This window comes from Pan troglodytes, chromosome Y (genome assembly GCF_028858775.2).
Source record: "Pan troglodytes isolate AG18354 chromosome Y, NHGRI_mPanTro3-v2.0_pri, whole genome shotgun sequence".
NCBI lineage: Eukaryota > Metazoa > Chordata > Mammalia > Primates > Hominidae > Pan > Pan troglodytes.
Window position 1 is genome coordinate 33,312,301 of NC_072422.2, and position 21,233 is coordinate 33,333,533.

The following is a 21,233-nucleotide window of genomic DNA, read 5'->3' on the forward strand; positions in this document are numbered from 1 at the left end:
ACCATGAATTTTTTTTTTTTTTTTGAGATGGAGTCTCCCTGTCGCCCAGACTGGAGTGCAGTGACACGATCTCAGCTCACTGCAACCTCTCTGCATACTAGGTTCAAGCAATTCTGCCTCAGCCTCTCCCATAGCTGAGATTACAGGCACCTGCGACCACATCTGGTTAATTTTTGTATTTTTAGTAGAGATTGTGTTTTACTATGTTGGCCAGGCTGGTCTCAAACTCCAGACCTCAGGTGACCTGCCAACCTCAGCCTCCCAAACTGCTGGGATTACAAGCATGAGCCACTGTGTCCTGCCTATGAAAACTGAAAAACCCTAAAATGAGTAGAAGAAAGACAACTAAAACAATCAGGAGGCTGACATGGGAGGATCACTTGAGCCTGCAAAGTGGAGACTGAAGTGAGTTTAGATAGTGCCACTACACTACAGCCTAGTGACAGAGCAAGACTCCATCTCAATTTTAAAAAAAGAAAAGAAAGCTAAAACAATTCTAAAGAAAATATACATATTAACATTTGATTACAAAGTCAGTTTTAAAAGACAGCAAACAGAGAAGCAAATAAAACACTGAAAACAAAACAGAGAAACTAAAAATGCATAAATACATAAAGGAATCTGATATACCACATAAATTGCATTACATATCAATGGAGAGAAAAGCTAAATGAAATAAAGCCATATGAAAATAGATAAATTGCAATCCTGTAAAAAATACAAAAGATATCCAGAAGGATTCATGCCCTATATATTTTTGTAAAACACAAAACTTTAAATCAGTTTTAAAAACAAATAGAAGACAGCATCTTTATGCCCTTTTTAATAGGAAAATGTATTGCAGACACAAAAATTCCAACCTGTATATGAAAACACTAAAAGGATTACCTCAAACTGCATCCTACTCAACAAAATATACCCAAAAGAACGTTAAAAGAAGCCCCAGGCCAGGCATGATGGCTCACACGTGTAGTTCCAACATTGAGAAGCCAAGGCAGGAAGACTGCTTCAGCCCAGGAGTTCAAGACCAGGCTGGACAACACGGCAAGACCCTGTGTCTATGAAAAATAACAAACAAAAAATTTACCAGTGTGGTGGGGTGCACACCTGGGCCCAGCTATTCAGGAGGCTGAGGCAAAGGGTTTGCTTGAACCCAAGAGGTCAAGGCTGCAATGAATTGTGACCACTCCACCATACTCCAGCACAGGAAACAGAGATATACAGACACACACACACACACACACACACACACACACACACAGTTTATATTGGCGGAGGGTGGGCAAGCGGGGAAGCTTAACCTCACTAAAAATATGATAAATGCAAAATTAAAACAACTGGGTTTTATTCCATCTCCAAAACCCTGAAAGAAATTAAACTGTCAAATCTTTGGGGCCAGGTATGGTGGCTCACGCCTGAAATGCCAGCACTTTGTGAGGCCAAGATGGACAGCTCACCCGAAGTCAAGAGTTCAAGACCAGCCTGGCCAGCATGACAAAACTCTGCCTTTACTAAATAAATAAATAAATAAGCCAGGTGTGGTGGCACATGCCTGTAGTCCCAGCTATTGTTCTGCTTGAACCCAGGAGGCAAAGGCTGCAGTGAGCCAAGACTGCACCACTGTACTCCAGTCTGGGCAACAGAATGAGACTCTTGTCTCAAAAAAAAAAAAAAAAAAAAAAAAAAATTTGGTAATGATATGGAGAAACAGTCTAATAGAAAACTTAGTATCAACTAGATACAACCAATGTGGAAAGAATTTGGTAATTCCAGTAAAGTTGACAATGCACATACACTTCAGATTACCAATTCCACTTAAACCCAAGAGAAGTTAATCATGTACAAAGATGTTCACAGCCACATTGTTTCAAAATTGCAAAAGACTGGAAATCTAATTGGTTCCTAGTAATGAATAAACAGGCCACAGTACATTTATAAACTATAATAGAATATAAATAAATTCAGATTAATGATTTCCCAAACGTTTTCACCTTAGGACTCCTTTACAATTAAAAAATTTGAGAGTCCTCAAAGAGCTTTTGTTTAAGCAGGTTTTATTATCAATATATGCCATTTTAAAAGTTAATACCTAGTAATTTTATGAAAAGTTTATGTTTATTCACTTACAACTAATAAACCATTAATATTAAGATAAATAACACTGTATTAAAAGCACTTTCCACAATACAAATTTTTTATGTTAATCTTTTTAATACCTGGCTTAAATAAAACAGGTGGATTCCTCTGCTTCTGCATTCAACTTTCTGAAACATCTGAAACTCCTGAAAACTCTACCATACACTACATTCATGGGATAATAAGAGTAAAAAAGGTAAATAACTTCTCGGTAATTTTTTTAAAATTGTTTTCCTCTCACAGACATCTGAAAAGGTGTCAAAGATCCCCATGGGTTCCTAGACCAACTTTTGCTAACTAAAATATCAGATCCACAGGTAACATGAAAGAAACTCAAAAACTCACTGTTGAGTGATAAAAAATACACAAAATGACACATACTATAAGATACCTTTCTAAAGTTAAAACATATACAAGGAAACCAGTCTGGGGAAAAAGAAGCAGGATTGGGAAGCACTGAAGGCAACTCTTAAAAATGACCTGCAGAATTCCATTTCTTTAAATAGAAAAAGACATGAAACAAGTATGAAAGACTGTAACATTTGTTACAATCTGTTACAACAGGTTACAATCTGTTACAACAGATTTGTACTTGCTTACTAAGGACAGAAGATTTTATAATTTACATGTTTAATATATTAACTATGTTAATTTTTTAAAGCCATTGACGTAGATTCCTTTGTGCCTCGCCTAGATTCAAATTCCTCTTTCAATAAAGCAGGATTTGGTTATAATCTAGTAACTCTCCTTTATTTCATTTTATAGCTAAATAAGAGAGCCGTATTTATGAAAATACTACGTTTAAAACAATTTAGTAAGAAAAAGAATGGGCTCTCAGTCAAGGTAGATTGTGAAAGCAATGGTGGAAACATGTTCCTGAGAATCCTGTTTTCATCTGCTGCCTTCAAAAAATGAACACTGTATGCCTTAACACTTACACAATTCAAGAACACTATTTGGCTCCTTAATTTCAATTGGAGGGCCATTCAACTCCATATAAATCTCTGCATTAAATTATTCAAATAATTTTTTTTGGAATAATGTTTACCTGCCAAATCATTCTGTTAGGGGAGCAAATCAAGATAAAAAACTATCTACTATAATTAAGGGCTTCAAAAGTTACGGATGAAAACAAAAAGTATAAACCTACATTTAGAATACAACAGATTAAATGTTAATTAAAGATATCTACACTGCTCTAAGTGACCCGGATGAAAGAAAGCCTGGTAAAACAGTAGTGTTTGGAAAAGAAAGAAAGCAAAATCAGGAATTATTTTAGGGACTCTAGAGTAAAAGAGGTTCACTGCACATTACTGGGCACCTACTATGTGCCAGATAAATTTGGTTTCAGCAATATTGAATATGGACTGTTAATAAGAGGTCAGGATGGAGATGTTCAGTAGGTAACTGTAAACGCTAGATGACAAATTTGATGAGTGAGAATAAGAGACAGTGATGCAGGGAAGATGTTTGGAGAAAACAAGTAATTAATCTCAAGTTAAATTCCACATTTAGGTTAGGAAAACGACCAGAGCAGACAAAGAAAGCACAGAGAGTTTCTGAAATGCAGTACACTTTCATGTGACACACCAATTACCTGCTGTGGAACCGTTTCACGCATTGAGAAATACCAGATTTAGAAGCGGGAAGAATAGAAATAGAAGTACTAGTGAAACTAAAGAGAAGACAGATAAGGTTTTTGTAAAACGAGCATACCTATGAATATTTATAGAAAGGGGCAGGCAGAGAGCAGGGAAAAGGGTAAGCAGAGAAAATGGACGTTGAAAGCAGCACTTCTTCCATCGGCAAAAGAAAGCGTAGGAAGAAATAAAGAAAAAGCATGAAATGAATGAGATCAAACATATGTATCATATAGTCATCTATCTTTCTCAATTAAGTAACGAAGTAATATGCAGGGGTTGAAGAATTTAAGAATCTAAAAAGGTTTGCAATTGCCAGAATGCATAAATGCAACAATTCAAAGGATATCAATTAGTGACAATACGAATGTAAAGAGTTATTTATATATATATATATATAAGCACTGTATGCTTTTTAAGAGAAAGTTAAGGGGCATCTATTTGAAAAATACACATAAATTAAAAACTAACAACTCATTCATCCAAGATAATTGGCTACCAGAGGTCGGGCACGGTGGTTCACGCCTGTAATCCCAGCACTTTAGGAGGCCAAGGCGGGTGGATCATCTGAGGTCAGGAGGTCGAGACCAGCCTGACCAACATGGTGAAACCCCATTTCTACGAAAACTACAAAAATTACCTGGGTATGGTGGCACACACCTGTAGTCCCAGCTACTTGGAAGGCTGAGGCAGGAGAATCGCTTGAACCCAGGAGGCGGAGGTGGCAGTGAGCTGACAGCAACAACGCACACCAGTCGGGTGACAGAACAAGACTCCGTCTCAAAAAAAAGAAATTGGCTAGCAGATCATCAAGGTCTATCCTATCAGGCAAAAAAATATTTTATACTTAACAATTTCCTTATAAATCCTTTAAAACTATACACTTGCCTATGTTCTTTTTGCACATCCACTGCTGATGTACTGGAACATCTACAGCTGCTGTACTGTACAAGATACAGTTCTATCTTCTTTACAGCTCTTCAGCTGTCAAGATATAAGGCAACTACCTCTACAGTTTATGCTGACCCTTAGCAAGTCGACAACTAGATTGCATTAAAAATTTGTTTTGACGGCCGGGCGCGGTGGCTCACGCCTGTAATCCCAGCACTTTGGTAGGCCGAGGCGGGTACGTCACGAGGTCAGGAGATGGAGACCATCCTGGCTAACACCGTGAAATCCCGTTTCTACTAAAAAAAAAAAAAAAATTAGCCCGGCGTGGTGGCGGGCGCCTGTAGTCCCAGCTACTTGGAAGGCTGAGGCAGGAGAAAGGCGTGAACCCGGGAGGCGGAGCTTGCAGTGAGCCGAGATCGCGCCACTGCACTCCAGCCTGGGAGACAGAGCGAGACTCTGCCTCAAAAAAAAAAAAAAAAAATGTTGCTTTGACTACCTCCTGCAATATACTGCCAGACACTTTTGTAAAACAGCAATCTCTAGTTCCCTTCAGACTTCTTTGAATCATCAACGTTGTGATCTGCTGCAGTCTGGGAAGACTCAAAACCTGCGTTTTATTTAGTAAAAGTCTAGGAAGCAAGTGCTGCTCTACATGTTCTCTGCAACTACTGCATCTAGGACCCTCACATATAAAGTGAACAGCGAATTTTAAAGCTTGCTTACCTTCACCAAGAAGAAGGGCAAAGTTTCATAAAGCCACCTGAAGGCTACTGCATTTCTGAAAACTGCTTTTCTAAACATACCTCTCAAACTGATTTCCTGTATTTTTGTAATTTTCAACCACAGTAAATACAATTTTGCTTACAATTTTAAATAGGAGCAAAAGATTATTTGGTAAACTTTCGATGCAAAAATGAAGCAGCAGTCTAGTAGAGACTAATTCAAAAAATAGCCACATTCTTTTTTTTTTTTTTTGAGACAGACTCTCACTCTTGTTCCCCAGGCTGGAGTGCAGTGGTGCGATATCGACTCACTGCAACCTCCGCCTTCCAAGTACCTGGGATTACAGGCGCGCGCCGTCATGCCTTGCTAGTTTTTTTGTATTTTTAGTAGAGACGGGGTTTCGCCACGTTGGTCTCCAGCTGGTCTCGAGCTGGATTTGAACTCCTGACCTCGGGTGATCCGCGCACTTCGGCCTCCCAAAGTGGTGGGATTACAGGCGTGAGTCACCGCACCTGGCCAAAAAACAGCTACATTCTTGATCATCTATCCAGTAACGAAAACACTTATCAATTTACTACTAGCTCTCAATGCTTCTCAACCTTTAAACTTTTGTAACAGCTGCAGCCAGAGCTCAGCATAAACTGAGGTGTGCCACCAATGTATTTCAAAATCTACTTTTTACACCCTAAATTTGAATCCCTTTCCTATCTATATTATCCACTCCAGCAAAACCGTAAATATTTGCATTTTCTACAGACATTTCATTCTTGTAATGACCTCTCCTACTCCCATTCCTCACCCTAGCTAAACCCCATCTACTTCAGGATTCCCAATTTTGCAAACTGAAACCTCTCCTTCCTGTAAAATGCCCGCAGCAAACTTTTTGCAGTCACGTTCTGCATTAAGAGCCTTTTAAATCTTTCTTAGCACCTAGCACTGTCCAACGCTCACACTACTGTGCTCCAATTTGCCAGCAAAGTTGTACAAAATGCTAACAAAAGTATTTTGAAGATGAAACTGTATAAGAAATTTCAAATAAAATCTCAATGTCATCATGGGTATATGAACCTACAAGTAATGCATGAATTGTCTTTCAAAAAGAAAAATACCTCTTCTGCCTATTTTCCATCTCTTACTCAAAAAAAGTACACGGACTAAAAAGCTCGTTTAAATACAGCTCATCAAAAAAGTGTTTCCACATAAATGGGAAAAGTCGCCTTGGGGAAATTTTATTCCTCTGCCCTTGTGCTGTATAATTTGTACTGTACTGTCTATTGGACGAGTGCCTAATAACTTTTTCATAATAAATTCCACTTCTATTTTGCAGATCCTCGATGAAGCAATGATGATTGAAAGATAAGCGCATCGAAGGTCCCGGAACAGCCACATAATGACTTTTATTAGGGGAAAATAAAATTTTATTAGGGGAATTTATGTGCTCTCGTGAGCCTAGATGTCCGAACTGCCACCTGCCGAAACGGGTGGCTGTAGACTCTCGGAAGGGCACAGAGCCGGGAGCGCTGAGGGGCGAAATGACCCCGGCGCCTGAACGGACGCCTGCGGCATGTCACCTAAAGCGTAGCCGACACTGCACCCAGCCAAGGATGGGCTGTGAGGGGAAGGCCGAAAGGTGGCGCTGCCGCACGCGTCTGGAACGCACGCGCGCATATGGCGACAAAGGCAAGGGCCGCCAAGGGAACGAGCACGCCCCGTTGCGCAGACACGCCGTCGCGCCGGAGGCTGCGCTGCCGCCGCCGCCGCCGCCGCCGTCGTCCTTTTCCCCATCCCCGGCTCAAGGATCATAACGGAATTTTTTTTCCAGATACCGCCTTCAAGATGGCGGCTCCGCCTCCCGACAACACTCTCAATACTCCCCAGCAGCAGGCGCCTAGCAGCCGCCATCTTGCCCCCCCGTCCCTCCTCCCCTTCGCGGACATTTACATAGCGAAAATAGGCCCAGCAGGCCTCCAGCCTTCACCTCACGCCTGCAGCCTTCGCCTTCTCGCCCCCGTGCCGTGCCCTGCGTCCGCAATGGTGTCGACCCCAGGTCCATCAACTGCCTTCCGGACAAGCGGGCGAACTTTTCCCACCCTGCCCGCTTACGGAGCGCACCTCCGCAGCCGCTCAGGGCAACTGGATAATCACTAGGCCTAACTGCGGCCTCCTCGGGGCCTGTTCGGCGCCGAGCGCCACGCCGGCCGGCCTAACGCGGGAGGGCGCCCTACGGGACGCCGACCAGGCCACAAGCAGGTTACTGCGCGCGCACTAGGCCCCGCGGCCGCGGGGGCACGCGGGACTCACCCGACGGATGTGCGGGCGGTCGGCGACAGCGGCGGGTGCTGCAGGCCGGCCTTTCTCTGGAGCACTGGGCCGGGCTCCGGCTGGTAGGGCGGGCGGAGGGAGGGAGGAGGGGCCGAGTTCGGAGCTGACAAAAAGCGGCCCAGCTCCCCGGCACGGGCCCGCCGTCAGCACGTCACGTCACCGCCCGGGAAAGAGACCCAGGAAAATGCGGGATGGTAGTTGGGCCCCCTCCGCCCGGTGGGCCTCTCGGCGCCCCGGGTCGGCGCTGGTCACGCCCCGAGTCCGGGGAGTCCAGTGACCTCACTGCGGTGGGGTCTCCGGCAGCTGGAGTTTCCGTCACAACGTTCCTTTTTTAAGCGCGCCCGCCGTCATCACTACTCGCGCACCACCGCCTTAGTTGGTTGCGTGCAGGCAAGCGGCCCCGCACCGGGCCAGGCCACCCCCTGCCATCTCCGGTGGACCTCGGATTCCTAATCTCCCACACCCTGCGCCAGGCTCTCCCGAGACCTATCGCCTCTCGGCGCCAGTCCTAGCCAAGGCGACAGATCTCATTGTTGCAGGCCCTTAGACCCCCGCCCGCAGTAAACGTGTTTACTTTATTCCTAGGGTTGAGGAGGAAAGCAGATACAGAGATATAGCATTCCCCACTGTCTCCTTTGTTGGCTTTAAAAAAAAAAAAAGTAAATGGACTTGCCACAGTGTACAGGCAAGAGGAGGGGAGGATTTTCCTAGATCAATTACTGAGCCAGTTGATTTTTTTTTTTTTTTTTTTTTGCGTTAACGTAGGTATTTTGACCAAGATTTGTAATGTCTAGTATATGTTCTTTATGGCAGTGTTTCATCTTTTGGCATCCTTGAAATGTCAGTTTTGTGTAATTGTCTCATGAACAATGAATTATGCACATCCTTTAATAAATGTAAACTAACAATTGGTTTTGGGATTGTCTTCTTATAAAATTATTTATCCTCTTAAAGTTTAAAAAGGCTTTAGAGACAGAGGAAAATGCATTTGATTAAACAGATAGTACTGATGAACTCCAAAAACGTGTATTGTGCGTTTTCATTACTTTACGTTTTAATGCACTCTAATTTCCCATTAAACTAGGTACCCGGACTGTGTTTAAAAGTTGCTACTAAAAAGTTAAACATGCCTATCGCGGTCGCTCACCTCTGAGCGCTTTGGGAGGCCAAGGCTGGAGTATCGCTTGAGGCCAGCAGATACAGGCGGACGGCTGTGATCAAGCCACTGCACTGCAGCCTGTGGGCCAGAGCCGGTAATCTCTAAATGTAGAGGCCAGGTATTTCAGTTTTCTAGCATACCTATTTTTAAAAATCAGAAATCATCTTGTCCTTAACTGAGAAACCTAAAAATCATAAAATGCTTTACGAAAGGAAAACCAGTGGTACATAGTTGATATAATGAGTTAAGTGCTGGATAGCAATTCTCTTTTCAAACCATTGGTTTGACCTTGTTTTCTCAAGTCGTTACCTTTTGTTTCAAAAATGATAAATGAGAGGCGGCTCACCCCTGTAATTCCAAAACACTTTGGAAGGCTGAGATAAAATCAGCTTGTGCTCAACTGATAGTTGGAGACAAGCCTGGAAAACAGGGCGATCCATCTGTACAAAAAAATTGAAAAGTGCTGGGTGTGGTGGAACACGCCTGTAGTCCCAGCTATGGGGAGGCTTAAGCCCATTTGTTTGGGCTATGATTGTGATACCACACTCCAGCCTTTATGACAGAGCAAGATCCTGTATTTAAATAAATAAAATAACTCTTGTTTGAGAAATTTTCATCAAGTTAAGACAATGTATTTTGAGGAAAGAAAAGTATTTTTACATTATGTTTTTCAGTAAAAACACTAGCCTAATTTCATACGTAATTAACATAATTTCAAAATACTGATAACGTTCAAGTTTTTAGAGATGGTACCTGGCTCTGCCACGCAGGCTGGAGTGCAGTGGCGTCTTCGTAGCTCACTCAGCCTTGAACTCTCCAGTTCAGTGTAACAGCCATGGCCTCCCAAAGCACTGGGATTACAGCTGTAAATCAAATATTTTCCAAAGGCCTTCATTTAATGTTATGGTATGTCAAGAATGGGGTCTCATGTCAACTGTAAGCAACATGGTCAGAACACAAAAAACAAAGTAAACATTATTGATAATACTTACATGCTTATCAAAAATCCTAGTATTATTATAAAAAATTACCAATATATAAAGCACTTCAGAAAGAACAGCTAAGGAATATAAAGGAAAAAAAGATGTTTCTTAATCTAAAAGATCAGAGGTAGTTCAGATAAACTAAACAGCTTTTGACATTACTTTTCATTCATAATGTTAACTTTTGGTAAGAGACAAGGAAAGGATGGTCTAATTTTAGTTGTCATATAAGAAAAGTCTTTATTACAGTCCAAGAAAAATTATAAATGACTACAGATGAAGTCAACTATATTTACATCTTTTTACCTTCTCAAAGAAACACAACAGAGGGAAAATTTATATAGGGACAATGATGAGGTAATATTTCAAAAGTATATTGTGAATACAAAATAACTGGCTGCAAAGCAAATAAACTTTTATTACTGATAAAATGTACCTGTTGTTCACAGTTGCTAATGTGTCTCAGCTTTGAAAGTAACTAACCAGCTCACAAAGATCGAGGTTTTAATAAAGTAGCTACAATTGCGTAAAGTAGCCACAATTGCATAAGCAAGACACAGTACAAGGTCTTTGTATCTTTTTCCAAAAGAAGATGAAGCAGAAAAAAAAAAATTTTACTTCCCATCACTAAGAAGGAATTTACAAAAAAAAAAGATTATACTAGTTTTTGAGAAAACAGAGACACTTCAATAGTATAGAATTAATTCATACACCAAAATGTAAAAGCATGTTATCTAAAATGTCTCAAAAAGCTTTATGGAACCAAAATTTAAAGACATCGTATCTAAAACATCTCAAAAAGTTTTATAGAACTAAGTGTATTAGGCTGCTATGGAGGCTGTAAGAAAATACCACACTGAGTGGTTTAACCAAAAGAAAATTCATTTTCTCACAATTTCAGAGCCCCAAGTCCAAGATCAAAGTATTGACAGGTTTGATTTATTCCAAGGCCTTTCTACTTGGCTTTTAGTGATGGCAGCCTTATCACTATCTTCACCTGATCTTCACTCTGTGTCTATGTCTGACTCTCTTGTAAGGACACTAGTCATATTGGATTAGAGTTCACCCGTATGACCTCATTTTACCTTAATTACCTCTCTGCAAATGCAGGCACAGTTGGAGGTACTTGGAGTTATAATCTGGGGAAGGACACATTTCAGCCCAAAATACTCTACCCTCTGGTCACTCAAAATGCATCTTATTTCTCACATGCAAAATACATCATTGCTAGGGTGTGTCAAAAAACGTTGTGATCCAGTTTGAAGAGGCTTGTACTGGCTAATGATGAGTATCAAAATACCATTTTATTGCAATGCACTTAAACCCATTGGATATATCCAAAATCATGAATCCACAATAACATATTTCAAAAAATTATCACCTTTGAGGAATGGTAGAGAACCAACACTTGTGAGAAGAATGTCTGATTATGAAAAGAATAACACGTTTATCTCATACAAATGTTTTTCCCAACCAAAAACAGTGATAGCAATTTTCTCTTTATAGATATAGTCCCTTTTTCAGTCTGTTTTCTTATCACATGTCATGTAGCCTCCAGAAAACTCCACTGTACACCTGTGGAAAAATAAGAATGCAAGAGGCAGTATTTATGGTTATATGGAAATAGTTTTTTGTTGTTATTGTTTTTGCTTTTTTTTAGCTTTTGTTTTTAGACGGGGTCTCACTCTGTCACCCAGGCTGGAGTGCCCTGGCGCGATCTTGGCTCACTGCAAGCTCCACCTCCCAGGTTCATGCCATTCTCCTGCCTCAGCCTCCCAAGTAGCTGGAACTACAGGTGCCTGCCACCACGCCCTGCTAATTTTTTGTGTGTGTATTTTTAGTAGAGATGGGGTTTCACCGTGTTAGCCAGGATAGTCTTGATTTCCTGACCTCGTGATCCACCCGCCTCAGCCTCCCAAAGTGTGGGGATTACAGGCATGAGCCACTGCGCCCAGCCTGGAAATAGTTTCGAAATTCCCCTGTAAGGGTCTGAGGACCCTCAGACCACACTTTGAGAAAGAATTTTTGAGTTAATATGTAACAATAGTTACAAGGAGTGTCCTTGTTATAGCATGTCCAGAGAATGCACAAATATGCCATTTTCATCCACCGAAAGAACTATAACAGAAATGAAGGATTGCATTTCAGATATTGAGAGTTCTTACATGGCAGACATTGACAACAAAGAAGAGTCTGATCTTGGACAAGATTTGGGGCTGGGTGTGTTTGCTCACACCTGTAATCCCAGCACTTTGAGAAGCCGAGACGGTGGATCACCTAAGGTCTAGAGTTTGAGATCAGCCTGGCCAACATGGCTAAACTACATCTCTACTAAAAATACTAAAATTAGTTGCGCATGGTGGCTTATGCCTATAATCCCAGCACTTTCGGAGGCCAAGGTGGGTTGAGCACCTGAGGTCAGAAGTTCAAGACCAGCCTGGCCAACATGGTGAAACCCCAACTTCTACTAAAAATACAAAAATTAGCTGGGTCAATGATGTGTGCCTGTAATCCCAGCCTTTTGGGAGGCTGAGGCAGAATTGCCAAGATGATGCCACTGCATTGCAGCTTGGGCAGCAGAATGAGACCTGGCCAAAAAAAAAAAAAAATTGACTGGCATTGAAGAAGTAGAAAAAGAGCAGGCATGGTGGCTCACGCCTGTAATCCCAACTCTTTGGGAGGCCAAGGCAGGTGGATCATGAGTTCAAGACCAGCCTGGCCAACATGGTGAAACCCTGTCTCTACTAAAAATATAAAAATGAGGTGTGGTGGTGCATGCCTGTAGTCCCAGCTAGTTGAGGGGCTGAGGCAGAGAATTGCTTGAACCTGGGAGGCGGAGGTTGCAGTGAGCTGAGATTGCGCCACTGCATTCCAGCCTGGGCAACAGAGTGAGATTCCATTTCAAAAAAAGAAAGAAAAGAAAAGAAACTGGTGAAGAGAAAAAAATCAAGCAGATTTGTTCAGATGATGGAAAATCCTCAGATTCTTACAGGCTTTAGAGAAAGACTTGATGGTTTGGTAGAAAGATCAACAAGATATATTGAATGATTGCCTAAGGTAGTTAAATATGAGTCAATGCTCTCAAAAACCTGCAACTTAAATGTGCACAGACAGAGGCCAAATTCCATGAGGAAGTTTATGATCCTGAAAGGAAGTATGCTATTCCCTCTCAGCCTCTATTTGATACGTGATTTGATGTTATTAATGCAATTTATGAACTATGGAAGAAAAATGTGAATTGAAAGGAGATAAAGAAGACAAAATTTCAGCTGAAATTCAAAGCTGAAAGAAAGGCCAAGGTTGATCATGAAAAAATGGATGAAGAAAACAAAGACCCCAAAGGAATTCCTAAATTTTGGACTTGCTCAATAATATAGTTCAGGAACATGATGAACCTATTCTGAAGCACTTCAAAGATGTTAAGGTGAAGTTCTCAGATGCTGGCCAACCTATGAGTTTTGTCTTAGAATTTCACTTTGAACCCTGAATATTTCACAAATGAAGTGTTGACAAAGACATATAGTATGAAGCCAAAATCAGAAGACTCTCATCATTTTTCTTTTGATAGGCCAGAAATTATGGGTTCTACAGGGTGCCAGATGGACTGGGAAAAAAGGAATAAAAACCTTTAAGAAGCAGAAACACAAGGAATGTGGGACAGTTTCTAATGGGAATAAAACAGTTTCTGATGACTTTAATTTTTTTCTGCCTGCCTGAAGTTCTGAGAATGCAGTTCTGGATGATGCTGCCGAAGCTGTATTTGCTGCAGACTGTGAAAATGGTGTATAATCCCAAAATCAGTGTTACACTTTACTGGAGCAACTGTTGAAGATGATGATGATTATGATGAAGAAAGTGAAGAAATGGATGATAAAGAGGAAACAAAAAGAGATGAGAAAAATTATCCAGGCTGGGTATGGTGGCTCACACCTGTAATCCAACACTTTAGGAGGCTGAAACAGGCATATCACTTGAGGCCAGGAGTTAGAGACCACCCTGACCAAAGATCACCCTGGTAAAATCCCATCTCTACCAAAAAATACAAAAATTAGCCAGGTATAGTGGTGCACACCTGAAGTCTCAGCTACTTGGGAGGCTGAGGAAGGTCAATCACCTGAGCCTAAGAGGTTAAGGCTGCAGTGAGCCATGATTATGCCACTGCACTCAGCCTTGTCTGACAGAGTAAGATCCTGTCTCAAAACAACAACAACAACAACAAAACAAAAATCCAAAGCAGGGTCAAAACCTCACAGAGAGCAAGCATCAGTAAAGTAAGATGGCCTACCTTCTACTTCCCTAGAAAAGAAATATTTACATCTGACAAGTCTATTTCAAGGTTTGTGTTGTTGTTGTTTTCTTCTTCTTGTTTGCTTGCTGGCTTGTTTTTGTTTTTACAGCCTAAAATAAAAACGTCAAATACAAAAAACAAGTGTACTCCAAGTAATTCATTAGGGATAGACAATAGGAGAATACCACCATTTTGCAAGCCCTAGTACATAAATTAATCTAAAGCAATGATTATCAATGACTACTAGAAGACAATTAGATATGTGCCCTATGAAGGATATGCACAATAAGATCTATAAAGTAATTTGTTTCCTAACTCCCCCAAAGCAGTCTTGTACACAATCAATCCTCTAGATTTAACCACTAATTTACAATAAATTTAGGGGCTTAGAGAAACATGTAAAGCCATGGTGGTGGGGAGTGTTTTACAGGAATAGATTAACACAATTCAGAGGGCGAGAAACTCTACTGGACAAATGACTTTTCTTTATTAAATAAAAAATATGAGATAAAAATGGAGGGGAAAATCGATAAATTAGAAGAGGCTTAAAAGGCATATTAAACAATTATATAAGATTTATTTTAATCCTGATCCAGAAAAATAACTATAAAAACTATGACTTTGAAATATATAAACTCTTAATATGCCTATATATACAGATATACATGAATATACATCTATTATGATATACAGATACAATATAAATATATAATTATATACCTACATATTCTTGTTAATATGTTGAATTTGAATGCTTTTGTTAATGTTTATTTTGACATGATTATGTAATTATACCCTTAAAAAAGAATTCCTATCTTTTAAAGATATGCCATCAAAGTATTTTTACAGGAAATGATATTTCAGAAATTTGCTTCAAAAAACTGTGAAGGTGAGGGAGGATCATGAGTGGATCGTGAAATAGGTGGAAGGTATACATGAAATAAGATTTGTCTATGTTGTAACAGTTATAGAAGCTGAGTGATGGATATGTGGAGTAATTCTCCATGTGTGTATATTCAAAATACTTCACAGGTTTGAAAGACAAAGACAAATACAAAAAGAAAAGTTTACCTTCACATTCCCAAGTATCTTTGTTGAGGAACAAGCTCTATAGACACTACTTGCTTCCTTCATGTTTATGTGGACCAATGCAATACCACTTATTTTAAAAACAATTATCTGGGAGGCCAAGGCAGGTGGATCACCTGAGGTCAGGAGTCTGAGACCACCTCGGCCAACATGGAGAAACCCTGACTCTACTAAAAATATAAAAATTAGCCAGGCATGGTGGTATGTGCCTGTAGTTTAAGTTACTCGGGAGCCTGAGGCAGGAGAATCACTTGAACCTGGGAGGCGGAGGCTGCAGTGAGTTGAGATCATGCCACTGTACTCCAGCCTGGGCAACAGAGCAAGACTCCATCTCAAAAAAAAAAAAAAAAAAAAAACAGAAATAAAACAAAACAAGAAACCAATTAGCATAACCAAGGAACAGCTAAATAAAAATCAGACCACTTATATTTCAGAAAACAGCTATAGTTCTTAAATTTCCAGAGAAACATCTTTTTTTTAAAATGGAGATTTCTGGGCCCTACTCCTAGGAACTGATTTTAGGGCTCACATATCAATAGTTTTCCCCAACACCAAGCACATTTTGAAAAACATTAGCACACTCTTGTAAAATCCTCTTTGTCCAGATCTAAAATAGCTTTTCCACTGAGGATTGTTATTAGTCCATTCTCATGTTGCTAATAAAGACACACCTGAGACTGGGTAATTTATAAAGAAAAGAGGCTTTCCTGACTCACATTTCAAAATGGCTAGGGAGGCCTCAGGAAATTTACAATCATGGTGGAAGGGAAAGCAAACACATTCTTTACATGGCAGCAGTGAGGAGAAGTTCCAAGCAAAAGGGGGAAAAGCCCCATATAAAACCATTAGATCTTATGAGAACTCATGCACTATCATGAGAAAAGCAGCAAGCAGGGAACTGCTCCCATGATTCAGTTACCTCCCACCAGGCCACTCCCACAACATGTGGGGATTATGGGAACTATATAATTCAAGATGAGATTTGGATGGGGACATAGCTAAACCATATCAATGATTAATGTTACCAAAATGCCAGGGGTTCAGTCTAGGTCCTGCTGCTCACTGAAAAGGAAGCCATTTACTAAAACAACAAATATTTGTAGGGAAGAACCTTAATCAGGTGCTGCAGGCAACAAGATAGGAGCTCAGTCTCAAATCCATCGCGCCAACCAACTAAAGTCAAAGGTTTATATAGCAGGGAAAAAATATAAACACATGCAGAAAAACAGAAATTATGGAGGTGTAAAGAAGATGATTTGGTCAACAGGAAGCAAGTGGTCAGTTATGCAATTGCAATGGGTGAGGGGTCTGGCATCTCATTATCCCAATGGAGTAATCTAGTTATGTTTTAGTTCCTTGATGCTACATGGGAGGCCTGATGGTGGGCTGCCTGAGAAAGGAACTCTGATAAGACACACTTTAAAACTTTCCAAGTTCAAGGAGGTATATTTGCCAAAGTTGAGGATACACACCCATGACATAGCCTCAGGATGTCCTCATGACATGTGGCCAAGGTGTTTGGGGCACAGCCTGGTTTGATACATTTCAGGGAGAAATAAGACATCAGTCAATATATGTAAGAAGTACATTGGTTCCATCCAGAAGGGCAGGGACAACTCAAAGCAGGGAGGGGGCTTCCATGTTACAGGTAGGTGAGAGACAAATGGTTGTATTCTTTCGAGTTTCTGAGAAGCCTATCCAAAGGAGGCAATCAGATATGCATCTAACTCAGTGATCAGAAGGATGACTTTGAATATAATGGGAAGCAGATTTGCCCTGAGTAGTTACTACCTTGAAGGGACCCAAGATATTTTCCTTTCACAATGCTGAGAAGGGGCATTTTTGGTAGCTCCATATGATGGTGGCCTCTTGGCCAACTGGGAATCAAAGGTGAAATTAATACTATAGTTTTCTTCTGAAACACAATCTTTCTCTCTCCAGCCCCTTACTTCCACCAAAGATACATAATAGCAGGACCATTTCTAATTAATATTACACACAAATTCTGTTCAGGCCAGGCACAGTGGCTCATGCCTATAATCTCAGCATTTTGGGAGATTGAAACAGGCAGATCACTTGAGCCTAGGAGTTTGAGACCAGTCTGGGCAACATAGGAAAACCCTATGTCTACCAAAAAACAGAAAAAATAGCCGGGTGTGGTGGTTCATGCCTGTAGTTGCAGCTACTCAGGGGGCTGACGTGGAGGTATCATCTGAACCTGGAAGGTTGAGGCTGCAGTAACCTGCAATCACATCAATGCTCTACAGCCTGAAAGCCAAACTGAGATCCTAAAAAAAAGGAAAAGAAAACATAATTTCAAAAGAGAAAACCAAATTTTACCTTTTTCTGTTGTATTATTAAACTATTTTAATAAACCCTTATAAACAAATCTATTTGATATGATTTTGCTGTGTCCCCTGTGTCACACTGTAACCTCAAATTGTAATCCCTATAATCCCCACCTGCTGTGGGAGGGACACAGTGAAAAGTGATTGGATCATGAGATTTTCCCCATACTGTTTTCATGAAAATGAGTGAGTATCACAAGATCTGATGGTTTTTGTATTAGTCCATTTTCTTGCTGCTGATAAACACATACCTGGGACTGGGCAATTTATAAAGAAAAAGAGGTTTAATGGAACTCTCAAGTCCATTGCTAAAAGGAAATAGTGAATAGTTAGAATTGACTGATATCGCATTTTTTTAAACTAGATTATTATAAGGTAAATATTTCATAGGCCTTTAATAATCATTTACAATTTTTTTATTATTATACTTTAAATTCTGGGGTACATGTGCACAACATGCAGGTGTGTTACATAGGTATACACATGCCATGGTGGTTTGCTGCACCCATCAACCCATCATCTACATTAGGTATTTCTCCTAATGCAATCCCTCCCCTAGCCTCCAACCCACCAACAGGCCCCAGTGTGTGATGTTCCCCTCCCTGTGTCCATGTGTTCTCATTGTTCAACTCCCACTTATGAGTGAGAACAAGTGGTCTTTGTTTTCTGTTCTTGTGTTAGTTTGCTGAGAATGATGATTTCCAGCTTCATCCATGTCCCTGCAAAGGACATGAACACATCCTTTTCTATGGCTGCAGAGTACTCCATGCTATATATGTGCCGTATTTTCTTTATCCAGTCTATCACTGATGTATATTTGGGGTGTTTCCAAGTCTTTGCTCTTGGGAACAGTGCCACAATAAACATACATGTTCATGTGACTTATAATAGAATAATTATAATCCTTTGGGTATATACCCAGTAATGGGATTTCTGGGTCAAATGGTATTTCTAGATCTAGGTCCTTGAGGAATCGCCACACCGTCTTCCACAATGGTTGAACTAATTTACACCCCACCAACAGTGTAAAAGCATTCCTACTTCTCCACATCCTCTCCAGCATCTGTTGTTTCCTGACTTTTTAATGATCACCATACTAACTGGTGTGAGATGGTATCTGATTTGCATTTCTCTAATGACCAGTGTTATGAGCCTTTTTTCATATGTTTGTTGGCTGCATAAATGCATTCTTTTCAGAAGTGTCTGTTCATATCCTTCACCCACTTTTTGATGGGGTTGTTTGTTTTTTTCTTGTAGATTTGTTTTTCTTTGTAGTTTCTGGATATTAGCCCTTTGTTAGATGGATAGATTGCAAAAGTTTTCTCCCATTCTGTAGGCTGCCTGTTCATTCTGATGATAGTTTCTTTTGCTATGCAGAAGCTCTTTAGTTTAATTAGATCCCATTTGTCAATTTTGGCTTTTCTTGCCATTGATTTTGGTGTTTTAGTCATGAAGTCTTTGCCCATGCCTATGAATTGAATGGTATTGCCTAGATTTTCTTCTAGGGCTTTTATGGTTTTAGGTCTTGCATTTAAGTCTTTAATCCATCTTGAGTTAATTTTTGTATAAGGTGTAAGGAGGGAATCTAGTTTTAGCTTTCTGCATATGGCTAGCCAGTTTTCCCAGCACCATTTATTAAATAGAGAATCCTTTCCCCATTTCTTCTTTTTGTCAGGTTTGTCAAAGATCAGATGGTGTAGATGTGTGGTATTATTTCTGAGGCCTCTGTTCTGTTCCATTGACTATATATCTGTTTTGGTACCAGTACCATGCTGTTTGGGTTACTATAGCCTTGTAGTATAGTTTGAAGTCAGCTAGTGTGATGCCTCCAGCTTTGTTCTTTTTGCTTAGGATTGTCTTGGCTATGCAGGCTCTTTTTTGGTTCCATATAAAATTTAAAGTAGCTTTTTTCCAATTCTGTGAAGAAAGTCAATGGTAGCTTGATGGAAATAGCATTAAATCTGTAAATTACTTTGGACTATATGGCCATTTTCACGATATTGATTCTTTCTATCCATGAGTATGGAATGTTTTTACATTTGTTTGTGTCCTCTCTTATTTCCTTGAGCGGTGGTTTGTAGTTCTCCTTGAAGAGGTCCTTCACATCCCTTGTGAGTTGGATTCCTAGGTATTTTATTCTCTTTGTAGCAATTGTGATTGGGAGTTTACTCATGATTTGGCTCTCTTTTTGTCTGTTATTGATGTATAGGAATACTTGTGATTTTTGCCCTTTGATATTGTATCCTGAGACTTTGCTGAAGTTGCTTATCAGCTTAAGGAGATTTTGGGCTGAGATGATGGAGTTTTCTAAATATATAGTATGTCATCTGCAGACAGAGACAATTTGACTTCCTCTTTTCCTAATTGAATACACTTTATTTGTTTCTCCTGCCTGATTGCCCTGGCCAGGAATTCCAATACTATGTTGAATAGGAGTGGTGAGAGAGGGCATCCTTGTCTTGTGGTCTTGTGCTGGTTTTCAAAGGGAATGCTTCCAGTTTTTGCCCATTCAGTATGATATTGGCTATGGGTCTGTCATAATAACTCTAACTATTTTGAGATACGTTCCATCAGTCCCTAGTTTATTGAGAGTTTTTAGCATGAAGGGCTATTGAATTTTGTCAAAGGCCTTTTCTACATCTATTGAGATAATCGTGTGGATTTTGTCATTGGTTATGTTTATGTGATGAATTACATTTATTGATTTGCATATGTTGAATCAGCCTTGCATCTCAGGGATGAAGCTGACTTAATTGTGGTGGATAAGCTTTCTAATGTGCTGCTGGATTTGGTTTGCCAGTATTTTACTAAGGATTTTCACATCGATGTTAATCAGCAATATTGGCCTGTAATTTTCTTTTTTTGTTGTGTCTCTGCCAGGTTTTGGTATCAGAATGATGCTGGCCTCATAAAATGAGATAGGGAGAATTCCCTCTTTTTCTACTGTTTGAAATAGTTTGTAAAAGAATGGTACTGGCCGGGCATGGTGGCTCATGCTTGTAATCCCAGCACTTTGGAAGGCTGAGGTGGGTGGATCACCAGGTCAGGAGATCGAGACCGTCCTGGTCAATATGGTGAAACCCCACCTCTACTGAAAAAATTAAAAAAATTAGCTGGGCATGGTGGCATGTGACTGTAGTCCCAGCTACTCGGGAGGCTGAGGCAGGAGAATCACTGGAGTGGAGGCTGCAGTGAGCCAAGATCATGCCATTGTACTCTAGCCTGGTGACAGAGTGAGACTCTGTCTCAAAAAAAAAAGGAACGGTACCAGCTCCTCTTTATACCTCTGGCAGAATTCGCCTGTGGATCTGTCTGGACCTGGAGTTTCTTTAGTTGGTAGGCTATTAATTACTGCCTCAATTTCAAAACTTGTTATTGGTCTATTCAGAGGTTCGACTTCTTCCTGATATAATCTTGGGAGGGCATATGTGTCTAGGAATTTATCCCTTTCTTCGAGATTTGCTAGTTTATTTGCATAGAGATGTTTATAGTATTATTATCTGATGGTAGTTTGTATTTCTGTGGGATTGAGGTGGTATCCCCTGTATCATTTTTTATTGCATCTATTTGATTCTTCTCCCTTTTCTTCTTTAGACTGGCTAGCAGTCTATCTAATTTGTTGATCTTTAAAAAAAAAAAAAAACAGCTCCTGGA

The 21,233-nt window shown here is 40.3% G+C and overlaps 1 protein-coding gene and 1 pseudogene across 4 annotated transcripts in view; one reads left to right on the forward strand and one right to left on the reverse strand.

Annotated features, from left to right (window-relative positions):
- ZFY (zinc finger protein Y-linked) overlaps nt 1-8,167 on the reverse strand; it is a 50,366-nt gene extending 42,199 nt beyond the window's left edge. Inside the window, exon 1 of one of the 4 annotated variants that reach the window (XM_009445717.5) lies at nt 7,692-8,167. The gene's annotated coding sequence lies outside the window, so the exon portion shown is untranslated. Of the gene's footprint in view, nt 1-7,368 lie in introns of all 4 variants that reach the window. The other 3 variants (XM_054677199.2, XM_009445712.5, XM_016944666.4) reach the window with 3 other exon arrangements.
- A 3,759-nt stretch (nt 8,168-11,926) lies between these two features.
- On the forward strand, nt 11,927-13,753 carry LOC112209191 (nucleosome assembly protein 1-like 1; annotated as a pseudogene).
- The last annotated feature ends 7,480 nt before the right edge of the window (nt 13,754-21,233 follow it).